The 15,878-nt window shown below is 42.8% G+C and overlaps 1 pseudogene; it reads right to left on the reverse strand.

Annotated features, from left to right (window-relative positions):
- Nucleotides 1-2,380: 2,380 nt before the first annotated feature.
- LOC139984923 (uncharacterized) lies at nucleotides 2,381-6,172 on the reverse strand (annotated as a pseudogene).
- Between the last annotated feature and the right edge of the window lie 9,706 nt (nucleotides 6,173-15,878).

A 15,878-nucleotide genomic window follows, 5' to 3' on the forward strand; every position in this document is an offset into this window, starting at 1 on the left:
AATACAATTAGTTGTGATTTTGTAGTTACGTGAGATCCGTTATAACCGCCGAGGTGGTTAGGCTATTTGCTATACACTTAACTATGGTAGGATATAATTTTTTTTGGAAATGGTAGAAAATACTTCTTCCCCCCCCCCCCCCCCCCCGCTTAACACCAGATGTGGTGTTACGGTATATTCATAAATGTATGCACTAGAGCCTTATTTACATGACATTAGTTGCATTTAGTACGATATGCAAGTTTGGCGTGAATTTTTCGAAAGTGCTTTGCTCGATCTTTCGTAAAATTTGAAAGGTGTAGCCTACCACCTTTCCGTACACAATTGATACACAATTGATTTTCATTTTTTTTTTCTCTATACGGTCAAGTGAATAAGTTGTACATTGACACTATAAACTCATCGCGAATGCCAAAAAACGATGCGGGGATTTCCAGCAGACAAATGTTTTCTTTGCGGGATTATTGAGTCAGTTGAAGGGAATCCCGCACCTTAGTGGGAACACTGAACTGAAGTCAAATTCATACGAAAGAAAACGTTTACTAACCAACATACAATATAAATATAAAAGAACGTGGAATGGCAATATTATTCAAAACGTTTCCCGCGAGGCTGATTTATTACAGCAACCTTCCCGTGCTGGGCCGTGGGTGTCCGTGTGACACGTATACCCTGAAGCTTGCGAAATAGCCAGCTTTTTTTTCTCGCCAGCCGGGCTGGATTTCCCGCGAGCATCGCGGATTTCCCGCGAACCTGGTTCGGACGGTTCGCAAGGTTTTCCAGCCCTTGTCACTCGTGCCTAATGCAATATGAAGTAAATTCACCCGCTACGAAGGTTAACGGCCGTATGTGTACTAGCCAGCTGGATAGTGCCTGTGTCTCGCGCGATAAAAATAGATATAAATGAAAGTCATTGGTCTGGAATGCGGAACTCTGGTAATTTTTACTAAGTATGACACTGTGATGTGTTGGATATTTTGAACAGTTATGAACTGGATTTCCCCTAGTCTCAAACAGATTGTTTCTGTACGTTGGACCCTCCGGCTATGGAGCTGCTGTTTTGTGGAGTTCCAACGAAAATAAGTGCCGGTCGGAAAAGTCACTCAGGCAGATTGTGGCGGTCGGTAATTCAGCGTGCTGGTCGGGCCCGACCGGCGCCGACCGGCAGCGGCAGAACCCTGGACTGCACACTTTGTTAGTTTGGTTAAGCATCACAAACCAGTAAAATATTTTTGGGTAATGTTACCAAAGGAGAAAAAAATTAGACAATCAGCTTTTCACTAATAGTATGAAGTATGTGTGTGTTTGTGTGTGTGTGTGTGAAAAGAAGGATGTACTTTAAATAATACTTGGTAAATTCAAGGTTCATATGACACACACAGGAGACACGCACACATTGAGCAATTTCTTGGTCTTGGTCTTGGTGTAATACTGCACAAATCGCCCCTGATGTGGCTGTTGACGTGCAGTCCTCCAAGCTGGCTAATGGTGCTGCTGACTTCCCAGCATTAACTTGAAGGAGGCGGTGTTTGGTGCTGATTTTAGATCAGGTGGGAGTGCGTTCCACTGAGGAATGGTGCGAGGATAAAGTGAATATTTATAACAGTTCTTTTGAGCTTGAGGAATTTTATAATTAAAACTGTGAGATTGACGTGTAGTTGGTTTTTCTTTGTCTTCAAGAAGGTTATTTATGTTGCTTGGGATCAGGCCATGAGTCTCTTTATATATGGTAACAAGTCGTGCTTTGAATCTTCTGTTTTCAAGAGTATCCCAGTTGAGATCTTTTAACATGTCTGTGACACTACTAAAGCGACTATCATTTTTGACGAACCTGGCAGCTCGTCGTTGAACTTTTTCCAAGGATTCTGTGTGGATTTTCTGATGAGGGTCCCAGATTACACTGGCGTATTAAAGTTTGGGTCTAACAAGAGCTTTATAAGCTGTTTCTCTTGCCGATGATGCACAATTCCAAAAATTACGTTTCATAAGACCAAGGATTTTATTGGCACTGTTTACCGACTGGTTGTGTTTTGACCAAGTAAGATCACTTGAAAGTTCGACTCCAAGGTAGGGATGGTGTTTAACCTCTTGGAGGATGGAGTCGCCCATTGAGTACGCATGATTTGGGATATTCTTCTTGTGAGTCATCCGCATAATGAAGCATTTTGATTTGTTGAATCTCATCTGCCATGCTGTCTCCCAGTTACAGAGTGAATTTATGTCTTTTTGAAGATTGTCACAATCATTATGGGAATTTATTTGTCGGTACAGAATTAAGTCATCTGCAAACATTCTTACATCAGAAGCGACACAGTCGGCGGGTAGGTTGTTTATGTAGACTAGGAACAGCAGGGGACCCTGTGGGACTCCGGAAAACACAGGAGAACTTGTTGATGACTCCCCGTCAATAATGACATTTTGAGTTCTGTTGGATAGAAAATCCTCAATCCACCTGTTGATATTGTGTCTGATGCCAAGATGTTCAAGTTTCATGAGGAGGCGTCTGTGAGGAACTACATCAAATGCTTTGCTAAAATCCATAATACAGAGATCTACATGACCCCGATTTTCCAGTATTTGAGTTAAGTCATCAACAAGTCCGGCTAACTGCGTTTCACATGATCTCCCGCGACGAAACCCATGTTGTTTATCACTAAGTATGGAGTATTTATCAAAATGAGTCATCATATTACTAACAATGATATGTTCAAGCTGTTTACAGATACTACTTGTAAGGGAGACCGGGCGGTAGTTTGATGGAGCAGATCTGTCACCTTTTTTAAATACAGGAGAGACATTGGCCTTCCGCCAGTCACATGGAATTGTATCAGTGGACAGAGATTTCTGGAAGAGCTTTTGAAGTATCGGAGCAATAGCAGTAGAACATTCCTTCAAAATCCTTGCTGGAATATTGTCAGGGCCTGTAGCTTTGTGGACTTCCAGATTTTTTAGAAGTCTCTCAATCCCAGAGGTGGTAACTATAATGTCGGGCATGTCTGGTGTGGTACTCTCTTCAAGATAAGGAAGGTTTTGTCTCTTCTTTTGTGAACACTGAGCAAAATTGAGTGTTCAGAGCTTCAGCTTTTTCTCTAGCATTAGAGACCAATCGACCCATGGATTGCAGTGGGCTGACACCGAATACTTCTCGACGGATGGATTTTACGTAGCGCCAGAAGGGTTTGGTATTATTTGTCTTTAGAGTACTACAAATGTCGTTACTATACGTTCTGCGGAGTTTCCGGAGGTCCTGGTCAATTTTTCGTCTACTTTCTTTGAATTTGTCCCATTCTTCAAAATCTCCTGATCTACGGGCTTTGTCGTACTGCTTACGTTTTTTATTACATTTCTTTCTCATTGCTTCCGTCATCCAGGGGAGTTTAACCTTACAGGTGCTAATTTTAAGATGGGATATTTGCATCCATTGATTTTTGCAGAATATTTTGTGAACTGAGTCCAAATGGAGTTTATGTCACATCGATTAACATAGTCTGCCACAAGTATAGTATTAAAGGTGTTTAAATCTTCACAAATTTTATTATATTTCCCCTTCGTGTAAACATAAACTTTCCGCTTGGGCTTATGAACCAGCTTCGGCCTGATTGCTGCTATAACAATTACTGTATCATGATCGCTGATACCAGGCGAGACATGAACCTCTTTCACAAATGACAAATCGTTTGTGAAGCAAAGATCTAATATGCTGTTCACTCTAGTAGGTTTGAGTACAATTTGTTGAAGATTATGATCATGTGCAATGTCAACCATTAACTTGCTTGGTCCTGGGTATCTTCCACACGGGGTAAAGCAATTTGAGTTCCAATTAATATCTGGCAGGTTGAAATCTCCTAAGAGCCAAATAGATGCATTCTTCGGGATTCTCTGGAGAGAGTCGTCAAGAAGTCTCAAATAATCGTTATCTGTATTTTGGGAACGGTAAAAAGCTCCTATAAACATAGGTGCAATGCCTTTAACATGTAAGCTAATCCACTTCAGTTCGCAGTTAGGCTGGTCGAGGTTGGATTCCTCCTGAGCGATTAATCTATCATTAACCGCCAAAAAGACCCCTCCGTGGGTGTCACCGTTGACAGAACGGTCTTTGCGGAAAATCTGGAAGTTAGATGGAAATATCTCCCCATTTGTGATGTTTGGATTCAGCCAAGATTCAGTTCCTACGATTACATCAGGGTCTTCCTCATCAACAAGCCCCAAGAAACCGGCAAGCTTGGCACGGATACTTTGGCAGTTCATGTTTATAATTTTCAGGGGACACTCTTTAGCTTTATTAATCCTAACAGGTCTGGAAATAATGATCTCATCCTTGCAGGGATGATCTTGTGGGTGTTCCTATATTGTTATCCTGTGGTAGGCTAAAGACCATGTCAGAATCTCCACTTGACATGTCGGAGAGGGAGTTGAATCTATTTTCTGTTCTAGCACTAATGAAACTAAACAGTGAAGTGTTAAAGTTGGGCATACCACAGTCACAGCATATCCAGGAGTATGATGGGTGATTTGCCATCACATTATAAACTGCATTGTTCATACCCAAGCATTGAACGTGAAAGCAATTTTTGCAACATTCACACTCCAAGCAATCCTGCCCCCACTTGGCCGCAGCTTTACAAACTATACAAGGATATTTGGGTTTGTAGTCCGGCCCCGGGTTCGGGTTTACATCGCCAGCTATAAGAAGCAGAAGAGAAACCTTGGTTGAGTTCGTATAGTATATACGATAGCGTTTGTCAACATGGCGATGTGGAATGGATGCAGCAAAAGATAATTGGAACTGGCTCACCAAAGATTGTCCTAATATTAACCCCTCTTCTTTTGGAACTTGCAAGGTCCTACACAGCAGTTGGATAATGGTAAGGGTGAATAATGTCCATCTCAGCGACAGATCGTTGTGGGAATCAATCTCCATAGTAAATACTAAAAGTTAAAAATCCAAACTCAAAATTCGTATGAGCACAAAGGCAAGATGGCCTCTTCACTATATAGGCTATACACTATGAGTATGACACTGGGCTAGGCTATACACTGGCAGTGGACTAAAGATACGATAGGCTATCTGCCATATGCTACAGAAAATGCACACTAAAAGTTGTGAGTAAAAATTTCCCCAAAACAGACGATAAAAGTTATAAAAATGTTCAATCACAGTCCATCGGTGGATTGGGTATTACTAAACACTAAAAACAAATGAAGATGATATAAACTAAGTCCGATAATTTCCTTAATCAACTGCCTTTGACTTCTGTTTCAGAATATCTTTGTGAGCCCTAAAAATTTGAAATGGCAACCCATGATTTAAGGCATTGCACTAACGAGGGGTTTAGCAACTATTTTGAAAACCCTGCAAGGTTGTATAACAGTCTGTGTGTATTGTTATCTTATGCGTCGCGACAGTGACAGAAGAGGAAGTTGCATTTTTTGCTGTGCCATATGTATTTCAGAAATCGGAACAAGAGAAAGAAGGGCAAAGGATCTATTTCAGTTTCTTCGGGTGTAAAGGCATTGATAGACATCGGATATGTGCTTTTTACGTGACCCGCCATGCGGGATACAAAACGTTATTTCGGTGACGTCTCTCTGTTCCGACGTCTCTCTGTTCTGACCCCATTCTTTTGTGACCCAATTTTTTTCGGAATCCATTTTTTTTGGACAAATTTTTTCGGACCCAAATTTTCCTCACCCATAATTTTTTGGCCAAAATTTTTTACCAACATGTTTTCGGACCAATTTTTTTCGGACCAATGTTGTTTGGGACCCCAAATTTTAGACCAACATGATTTCTGACCAATTTTTTCCTGACCCCTAATTAGGACCAAAGGATGGTCGGGACCTAAGAGTGGACCACCGGGACCTGCGACCCCTAACACCAACTTTTTTTTTCGTCAGTCCCCACCCCACGGTCCGAAAAATGGGGTCTAAAAAGAATGAGTCTCCAAACAAACATGGGGTACCAACAAATTGGGTCCGAAAAAATGGCTCCGAACAAATTTGTGACAAAAATTAGAGTCCAAAAAAATTGTCGGAACATAGAGACGTCGGAACATAGAGACGTCGGAACATAGAGACGTCGGAACATAGAGACGTCGGAACATAGAGACGTCGGAACATAGAGACGTCGGAACATAGAGACGTCGGAACATAGAGACGTCGGAACATAGAGACGTCGGAACATAGAGACGTCGGAACATAGAGACGTCGGAACATAGAGACGTCGGAACATAGAGACGTCGGAACATAGAGACGTCGGAACATAGAGACGTCGGAACATAGAGACGTCGGAACATAGAGACGTCGGAACATAGAGACGTCGGAACATAGAGACGTCGGAACATAGAGACGTCGGAACATAGAGACGTCGGAACATAGAGACGTCGGAACATAGAGACGTCGGAACATAGAGACGTCGGAACATAGAGACGTCGGAACATAGAGATGTAACCATTATTTCAACCTGAGACATTCAGTGGACTGACCAGGATATATTTGTTTGTTTTTTCCCTTCTGAAACTAAATCCCGTCGCTAAAATGGTGAGAGGAGGACCGAAAGGTAGTTCAGGGGAAAAGAAAACTGGTCCAGACAACGCCCAGAGAACACTTCGCAGCCTAAGCAGTACCCTAACAGGAGCAAGCCTAGCTTATACCTCCTATTGACGAGTGTAAGACAAGTGACGAGGACGTGGCAAGTACGCCCCCCAGTTTCTCTAAAAGCTTAGATATTGCTATAGAACAGATAGAAAGAAGGAATTTAAGAAAATTCGTGATGATTTCGGACAGGCCATTGAAGCACAAAGTCAAGTAATTGAAGAACTCAAAGCTGAAAATATCACACTGAATGAAAAATGCGCCATCTTGGATAGCAGGATCGCGAGTCTAGAAGAGACACAACATAAGCATGCGGACTTCCTTAATAAACAGGAACGTTTTCCCCGGCGGAGCAATGTTCGCATCGTCGGGTATAAAACAGCAGAAAAGGAAAATTGTGTTACCATTGCCTCGGAAGTACTACAAAAAGCTGGTTACCTAATTGTCACATTGAGCGGGCACATCGGGATGGGAAAATAGTAAGGGGCAGAGACCGCGCCATATACTCGTCCGAGTATCCTTTTTGCAAGATAAAATTAAAATCCTTATGATCTTACCAAAGCCGACCTTGCAGAGAAAAGAAAGTGGACAAAGAAAGCGGCAGATCTATTCCAGACAGGAGTTACACTCCATTTTCGCGGGGGTTGTTGGAGGCAGGCTGATGGTCGTCCGTTCAAGTTGGACTGACTTTTCGCAACCAGAAACATTTCCAGTCTATGGCCTGGTTACCATAATACTTTATGTTTACTGCGGACTTTTTCGACTCGCAGGTACCAAAGTTTCTCATTTGCATTGCAGTATGCCCAGTCAGGCAATCTCGCCATTTAATTCTTCACGTCACCATTAAGGTGTCGTTTGTTCCTTTCTCCCGGTTCCCCTCTGCGGGGACTTACCACCATCTTCAGGAAGGTTTGACTTTAACATTTTTCCTTTCCTCTTTTTTTGAACTCTTTCTTCCCGTTTGTTCTTTGGTTTGTATTTTTTCATTGCGTTTAGGAATTTACTTATAACCCTAGGGGGCTTCGGCAATACAAAGAAAAGGCGAACAGTTGTTGCCTTTCTCCACACCCAAGATATTAACTTTCTCCAGGAGACGCATAGTGCTTTTTACGTGACCCGCCATGCGGGATACAAAACGTCACGGCCAAACGGCACTACCTACCGAACCATCCCGAACCGAACCGAAACTCAGGTCAAGCGAGCCAAAAAACATACGCCCGCCGACCTGCACAGACAAAACGCCCAACCCCCCACTGAAACAGTCCAAAAACTACGAAAGGACGACCCACACGCAGCGAAACGAAAAACCCCCTCCCCGGCACACCAGCGTACAAAAAAGGCAGCCCCAGATAAACGGCGAAAATCGCCTTCAATTTGAAGGCGAATGTCGACTTCACCGCCTCCAGGACTGCCTGCTAATTGGCAAATTTCCCCTAAAAACCACATTACATATATTCCGCCAAACATGTTTTTTCACAATAGAGCAAAGAAAAATAATGCGGTGCAACACAGCAACCGAACAAACTGGAGGGTCTACCCCATATAAAATAAAGCCCTGCCCTACCGACCATGAACGGTCACGGTCACCCGTAACACGGTCGGTCCGGGTCTGGAACCACTCCCATCAGTTTACTAGAAAGCAACAATGCCAAAAAACATGAGCGGTACTCTCTAAGCTGTCACAGCCGGTCCTTGGGCACAGTCCATCACCCAATCGCCAATAATATCTTTTTAGGTTGGTCACCAAGGCACCGTGTGCAATTCTCCATGTAAGATCACGGAGCCTGCAACCATTCAGCCTTAAATGCACCGAACGCCATACTTCGGCAGGATGACGTCCCTGGACAAAAATTCCATTCAAGGCCCTATCCCGCAACGAACTGTGAACGAGGGCCGGCTGTGACAGGTCAACAGGGGGCAACTCAATCAGAGCGGAGCAAATGACACGCACCGCCCTGTTTGGAGTACTACTATGCGGTTCTCTGTTGCTAAACAGCGCCGGGACCCATCGACGCAGGTGCAAACCGCCCCCAAAACGTACAAAATATGAACAAGGCAACCCTGGGTCAGTTACCGCTACAAACAACTGCTTAAATAACAAAAGGGTCAATTTACTTCCCAGGTGAACCACCCCTAACCCACCCTTCTCCAGTTTTTGGTACATTACTGCCCTTTTGACAAGCTCTGTACCACCCGACCAAATAAATGAAAATATCGCTCTCTCCAACCGCACCAGGACTCGAGGCGGAATTGGATACACCGTGCCCGGGTACCACAAGATGGGCGAAACAAAACGATTGATTACGGTGACTTTCCCCAGGATCGAAAGCCAGCGGGTGCCAAAGGTTTCGAGTCAGCTCTCAAATACCCCAGCCCTCTCGTTCCAGGTTACATCACAAGGTGCATCGCAGCCGAACCATATACCATTAATTTTGATATTTTGATCCGACCACGATGCACCGAATGGCAAGTCTCTGTATCTCCAGCTACCAAGGCGAAGGCCCTTTGTCTTTTCCGGATACAACTTCGCCCCGGTAGCTATCTCAAAGATAGATAAATCCTGCGAGAGGGCACGAAAGGAGCCCAGACTCGAAACAACACACGTGACGTCATCTGCATATTGAACGCATTTCACTTTGGCACCCCCTGGGACAAAGAATGGAACAAGTCTTGAGTCCCTTTCCAAAAGACGAGAGAGGGACTCGCTAAACATAACATAAAGTAATGGAGACAGAGGGCACCCCTGGCGCACCCCCCTCTCCACGTTAAAAACCTCCGAACAAAACCCCATTTACGATAACAGAACTGAAACTTTCCTGATACAAAACAGAAATCCATTTACGAAAAACCGGGTGCAACTGAAACGTCTCCAATACTTTCCTTAAAAACCCACGATCCACCATATGAAAGGCCTTCTGCTGGTCCAGAGACACCAATGCACATGGCAGATCTCGGTCAATAACAAAGTCGGTCAAGTCGCGCATCAACCACAAGTACTGCTGGATGCAATGACCATTCACTGCAAAAGTCTGGAGATCACCCACAAGATGCTGCATAGCCAGTGCAAGGCGGTTGCACAAAGCCTTAGCCAGCGACCTGTAGTCTACACTTAACAAGGTGATTGGACCCTTGTTATGAGGATCCAAGGGGTCCCCAGACTTGGGCAGCAAAGTAATCATGCTCAGACGTTGACTTTGGTTTAACAGTCCGTTTTGGAAGGCGTCCTCGAAGACGGCTCTGAGGTCGGGTCCTATTAATGCCCAGAAGGTTCGGTAGAACTCCCTCGGAAGCCCGTCCGAACCCGGGGGACTTGCCATTCTTCATCTTCGAAAGCGCCTTCCAAAGCTCAACAATGGTTATTCCGCCTCCCCCCCCCAAAAAAAAATATCATTGACATCGTGGGGAACAGTTTGTGAGATTCCCCTCAATAAATCGGCCTGTGCCGACAAGTCGACATTGCCACGCGTAAACAAACTCGAATAATAATCCTTGTAAACGCGGACAATGCCGTGAGGTTCACTAATGACGGTCCCATCAGTAGCGCGCACAAATGGGACGCGTCTATCACCCGCCGATGAGCTTACGGACTGGTAAAACCTCAGTAAAGGGCGTTCCTCGGCTTCCACCGCTTCGACACGGGCCCTGACGCGGGCACTTTTCATCGAGATAGGTCTGCAAAGCGATGACAGCCGAAGGGTCGCCAAACTTCACCTCCGCGCACAGCTTCGATAATTTTTCTCTTTGACGCCGCCGTGCGCGGGTCACGCAATACTGCATAATACCGAAGCGTTTCATGCGCAACTTGACATCATCCCACCATTGGGATGTAGAGGCAAAGGCTGGCTTCAATGTTTGCCATCCTTTGTACCTGGTCTCGAAACCTTGGCGGAACTCTGCCTCGCCAAGAATCCGACAGTTAACCTTCCATGGGCCCCGCCCGATCGGGAAAATGGAAGGCAAAACAAAACGTGCTACCACAGTGTCATGGTCAGAGAGCGGACAGCTGAGCGTCTCGCAACCCTAAAATTTAAAACTTACGGGCGCATACACTCGATCTATCCTGGAGGCATCTTCTCCGTTAGGCCTCATCCACGTATACGCCGTACTACACGGGTGCATATGCCTCCAGACATCGGCTTATAGGTGTGGCCGAAGTGAATCTGTCCAGCTCTGTGATCCCAACGTCAGGACTAGCAGACACAGAAGCCCCGAGTCTGTGAAGACCCGAGTCTGTGTCCCAGTCTCCGACCATGACACATGGTGCACTACCAGGAACAAAGGAAGGCAGCGTGTTAACAAATTCTCGTCTAGCAGAAGGCCTATTGGGAGCATACACATTGCAAAGTGGGAGATGTTACCCTGTGGATACTTGTATAGAATGCAAACCAATCGGCCCTCGTGATCCGTCTCCACCCTAGTGGCACAACCCGCGTGACGAGGTGACAGAAGGATGACAGTGCCACGGGATGAAGACGAACCAAACTAAGCATGCAGCCCACCACCCCACTCATAAGCCCATTTAGGGACATCTTCCAAAATGTGTTTCTTGCAGGCAAACGCAGTCGACCTCCATTGAAATACAATATTGGAAAATGCGACTGCGCTTGCGATGATCCCTCATGCCATTGACGTTGAAAGTGGCAACTGAAAATGTATGGGCCATGAGAGGGCAATGAGGCATAACTACGTCGACGAGGATTCTGTAAGCTTCAAGCGAGCTCTAGACGACATATCGTCGTCTGCGTCGTCACTTGAGGCCGACCTTTTTAGAGAGGGTTCCCCCATCTCGTCGTACCAGCTCGTCCCGGTGGCATGTTTCGGCTCTACGATCACCGAGTCTCCGGAGTCGCTGTCAGACAGAGCCTCCGGAGACCCGATGTCTACCGGAGACGTATAGTACACATTGCGATGAGGGTCGGTGGAAAAACGAATGGGGTGGTCAAATTTTTTGGACCATGGTACCTCTTCAAGTCGAGGTGTTAGCATTCTTTTCCATCCAAACCTTACTGTGTTAGTATTACTCGTATATTTCGACTTAACAATGGAAGAAGACTTCTTATTCTGGATGCCACTATTCATGGAAAGCTGTTTACGCTGGCGTGCCTCTATGGTCCTAACGTTGACGATCCGCATTGTTTCAACGTCCTGTCAAATAGTTTACATAACTTTACTAGCGATTACATCATCGTGGGGGAGATTTGAATTCTGTTTTTAATTGGTGGTAATTCTCGTACAAACTTTAAGGTCAGGGATACGTGCTTGGATTTAATGACTACCTTAAATTTACTAGATATTTGAAGAGAAAGAAATCCTCATCAGAAACACTTCACCTGGAGTTCAAATGTTACCCGTACTATTCACTGCAGGTTATATTTTTTCCTTATCTCACAGTGTTTGGTTCATTCTGTGACCAAGAGTTTTTTCGAGTGGTATGCAGTCTGATCATTCCATAGTTAACCTTTTTATTACAGTAGATAGTCAGAAAAGGGGTCCAGGATTGTGGAAGTTAAAGAATTCCCTCTTGTCAGATTCAGTGTATACAGACATGATTAATAACCTTATTGTGACAGAAGTAGGCTCTCTGCATAACAGTAATGCTTCACGTAAGTGGGAATTGATTAAGTATATAATCCGTATTGCAACCATTAACTACAGTAAGATTAAGGCAGACGCTCGTAGGAAAAATGAATTTCAGTTAGTCAAGGAAATTTGTAGGTTAGAAAGTCTTTATTACGTCTCTGGCTCAAGCGAAGTCCTTAACAATCTCCAGGAGGCCAAAAATAACTTCAATCACGTTTATGAATATAAGCTGCAGGGTATCATTATTAGGTCGAAAGCAATGTGGGTTGAACAGGGAGAACGTAACACGAAGTATTTTTTGGATTTGGAGAAGCGAAATAAGTCAAGGAATTCAATATCAAAGCTGAAAGGTAGAGATGGAAAGGACATAACTGGTACCAAAGCAATTCTCAACGAATTAAATAATTTTTATATCAACCTTTACACGAGTGAAAAAACGCCAATTGTGATAGGCGGTTTTCAGTCGAGGACTGCCACACTGCTCTACTTACATTTTATAACGGGAAAAGTCCCCTTAGCGACGGTCTCTCCGCAGACTTATACAAAAAAAGTTGGCCAGTAATCGGAGAGTTGGTAACAGACTCTATTAATTATGCATTTGACCACATTGGTATGTCCTCTGAACAATCTAGGAGTATCATAACATTAATCCCCAAACCAGGCAAGGATCATGGTTTTGTCAGTAATTACCGCCCTGTTTCCCTCTTAAATGTGGACTATAAAATTGCTTCAAAAGTACTTCCGTTAATAATAAAACATTTAATACCGACGTTAATTGACACTAACCAGACTGGATTCGTTAACAAGATTTATTGGTGAGAATATTCGCTGCATTCTTTACACTATTGATAAGTGTGATGACAACAAAATTTCAGGTTTTCTCTGAGTATTGACTTTGAAAAGGCTTTTCACAGGTTTGAGTGGTATTTTATTTGGGAGTGCTTTACACTATTTCAAATTCAATGACGACATTATAAGATGGATACGTACTTTGTATTTAAATGCTTCAGCTTGTGTTTCTAATAACGGTTTCTCCTCTTCATATTTTAAGATTTCTCGGGGCGTCCGTCAAGGTTGCCCCTTAAGCCCTTATCTTTTTATCCCGTGTGCCGAGATTCTTAATCTTGAAGTCAACAATAATAATTTAATTAAAAGCTTGTCTCTCTTCGGTCCTGAATTTAAGATTCTCCAGTACGCTGATGATACCTGTATTTTCCCAGATGATTCACGTGATTCATTGTGTGAATTAATTGACGTTTTTATTCAACTTGAAAAGGTGTCAGGCTTAAAAATCAACATGATAAAAACCAATATTTTCCCTCTTGGCCCTAGAAAACGCCAAAAACCTATATATCTGGAGGAGTTGACTTTGAACTGGACATTAGGTCCAATTACTATGCTTGGTATTACTTTTTCCACCGTTAGGGACAATTTTTTCCATCTCAACTATACCCCTAAGCTCTCAAGGCCTTCTTAATCTTTGGTCGCATCGAGACTTAACCCCTTTAGGGAAAATCACAATTGTTAAAACGTTTGGGTTGTCTCAACTTGTCTTTCTTTTCCAGGTCCTTCCGGACCCTCCTAACCAGTTTATTAGCGAACTGGAGAGTATTGTATTGAAGTTTATTTGGGGTGGAAAGCCAGACAAAGTAACACGTTCTACGCTAAGTAATGACTTCAGTAAAGGGGGGGGGGGCTCAATGCCACTCACATTGTTAGCTTTATTCGCAGTTTAAAATGTACGTGGGTAAGGAGATACCTCGATGATACTGAGACCTATTGGAAATATTTTTTTAACTTTTATCTCTCAAAGTACGGGAAAGAGTTTTTATTTGAGTGTAATTACTAGGGTGTAGATATTAATATTAATATTGCTTTCATTAAAGATATCTGTAATGCTTGGGCTTGTTGTACTTTTAAAAAGCCGGTAGATAATTTTGCTAACCAAATTGCATGGAATAACTCGGCAGTTAGAATTAATAATAAGATTATTACAGGACTTGACATAAAAAAAAACATTGGTGTGCCAAGTCCTGTAATAATCTTATTATTAATTCTAACTGCCGAGTTATTCCATGCAATTTGGTTAGCAAAATTATCTACCGGCTTTTTAAAAGTACAACAAGCCCAAGCATTACAGATATCTTTAATGAAAGCAATATTAATATTAATATCTACACCCTAGTAATTACACTCAAATAAAAACTCTTTCCCGTACTTTGAGAGATAAAAGTTAAAAAAATATTTCCAATAGGTCTCAGTATCATCGAGGTATCTCCTTACCCACGTACATTTTAAACTGCGAATAAAGCTAACAATGTGAGTGGCATTGAGCCCCCCCCCCCCCTTTACTGAAGTCATTACTTAGCGTAGAACGTGTTACTTTGTCTGGCTTTCCACCCCAAATAAACTTCAATACAATACTCTCCAGTTCGCTAATAAACTGGTTAGGAGGGTCCGGAAGGACCTGGAAAAGAAAGACAAGTTGAGACAACCCAAACGTTTTAACAATTGTGATTTTCCCTAAAGGGGTTAAGTCTCGATAAAAAAAAACATAAAAAAAACATTGGTGTGCCAAGCATTTATTGGACGTTAACAACAAGGCTCTTAACTTCTCAGCTTTTCGAAATAAATTTAATTTAGTTGCTTCACATTTCACCCTCTATTTTGGTCTGGTGGCCGCTATCCCCTCTTACTGGAAAACGTTGGTCAACGTTAATGATGTTCCCCTTGAAGATGACAGTTTGTATCACAGGTTATCCAGTATTCCCCATATTTCCCGTGCCTTTTATAAGGAGGTGTTAAAGAATGTCTCTACCAAACCGACCGCTTGTCTGAAATGGGAAACCTCTTTTCAGTTTAATGAGGATCAATGGAGAAGGGTCTTTTTAAGCCCTTTTCAGTCATTAAGAGACAGTATCATTTTATTGATAGGATTCTGGGGACAAATCGTTTGCTTCATCAATTGAATATTAAAAATAATTCAATGTGCACCTTTTGTGACGAGAATGAAGAAACTATTGATCATTTATTTTGGGATTGTAATATGAGCAAGTCATTTATTTTAGATATTGAACAATCTTTGCTTGGCCAACAATTTTTTTTCTTCCAGGACATCTATTTCGGGTACAAATTGTGCCTAAAGCACCCCTACAACTTTCTGATTTTCCACCTTGAATATTAAATTTTGAAGAACAAAGTTGAAGAAGAACTCCCTAATTGAAAGGAATTTTATTTCGATTTAAATTTATGCTTCAAGTAGAAGAATATTTAGAAACGTCTAAATTTCATGCGCCCATTTCCTATAATACTTTACATAATGCATTTCAGAAATGCAATCTCTTATTTTCGTAAAGACTTGATCAATCGTAGAAATTATTTTTATCTTATGTTCGTTTATAATTTCTGCAACGTAACAATGTTGAAATTCTAATTTATGCAACGAAAGAATGTTGAAATAAAATTGTGAAAAAGAAAGGACAAAAAATGCATCTGAGGCCACCTGGAAATGCCAACAAATTCCAAAGGGGAGGGGGACCCCTTCCTCTTAGACCTCTCCCCCAGGCCGGCCATCAGTCTTCAGCCCCCCCCCCCTCCACTCAAAAGTACCTTTCTACGCCACTGTGTTAGTGATGTATAATCTAAAGATCTAAAGATAAAGTGACCAACATTGGAGACTATAATAGTGCTAGAAATTGGGAAAC

Source organism: Apostichopus japonicus, chromosome 17 (assembly GCF_037975245.1).
Source record: "Apostichopus japonicus isolate 1M-3 chromosome 17, ASM3797524v1, whole genome shotgun sequence".
Lineage (NCBI taxonomy): Eukaryota > Metazoa > Echinodermata > Holothuroidea > Aspidochirotida > Stichopodidae > Apostichopus > Apostichopus japonicus.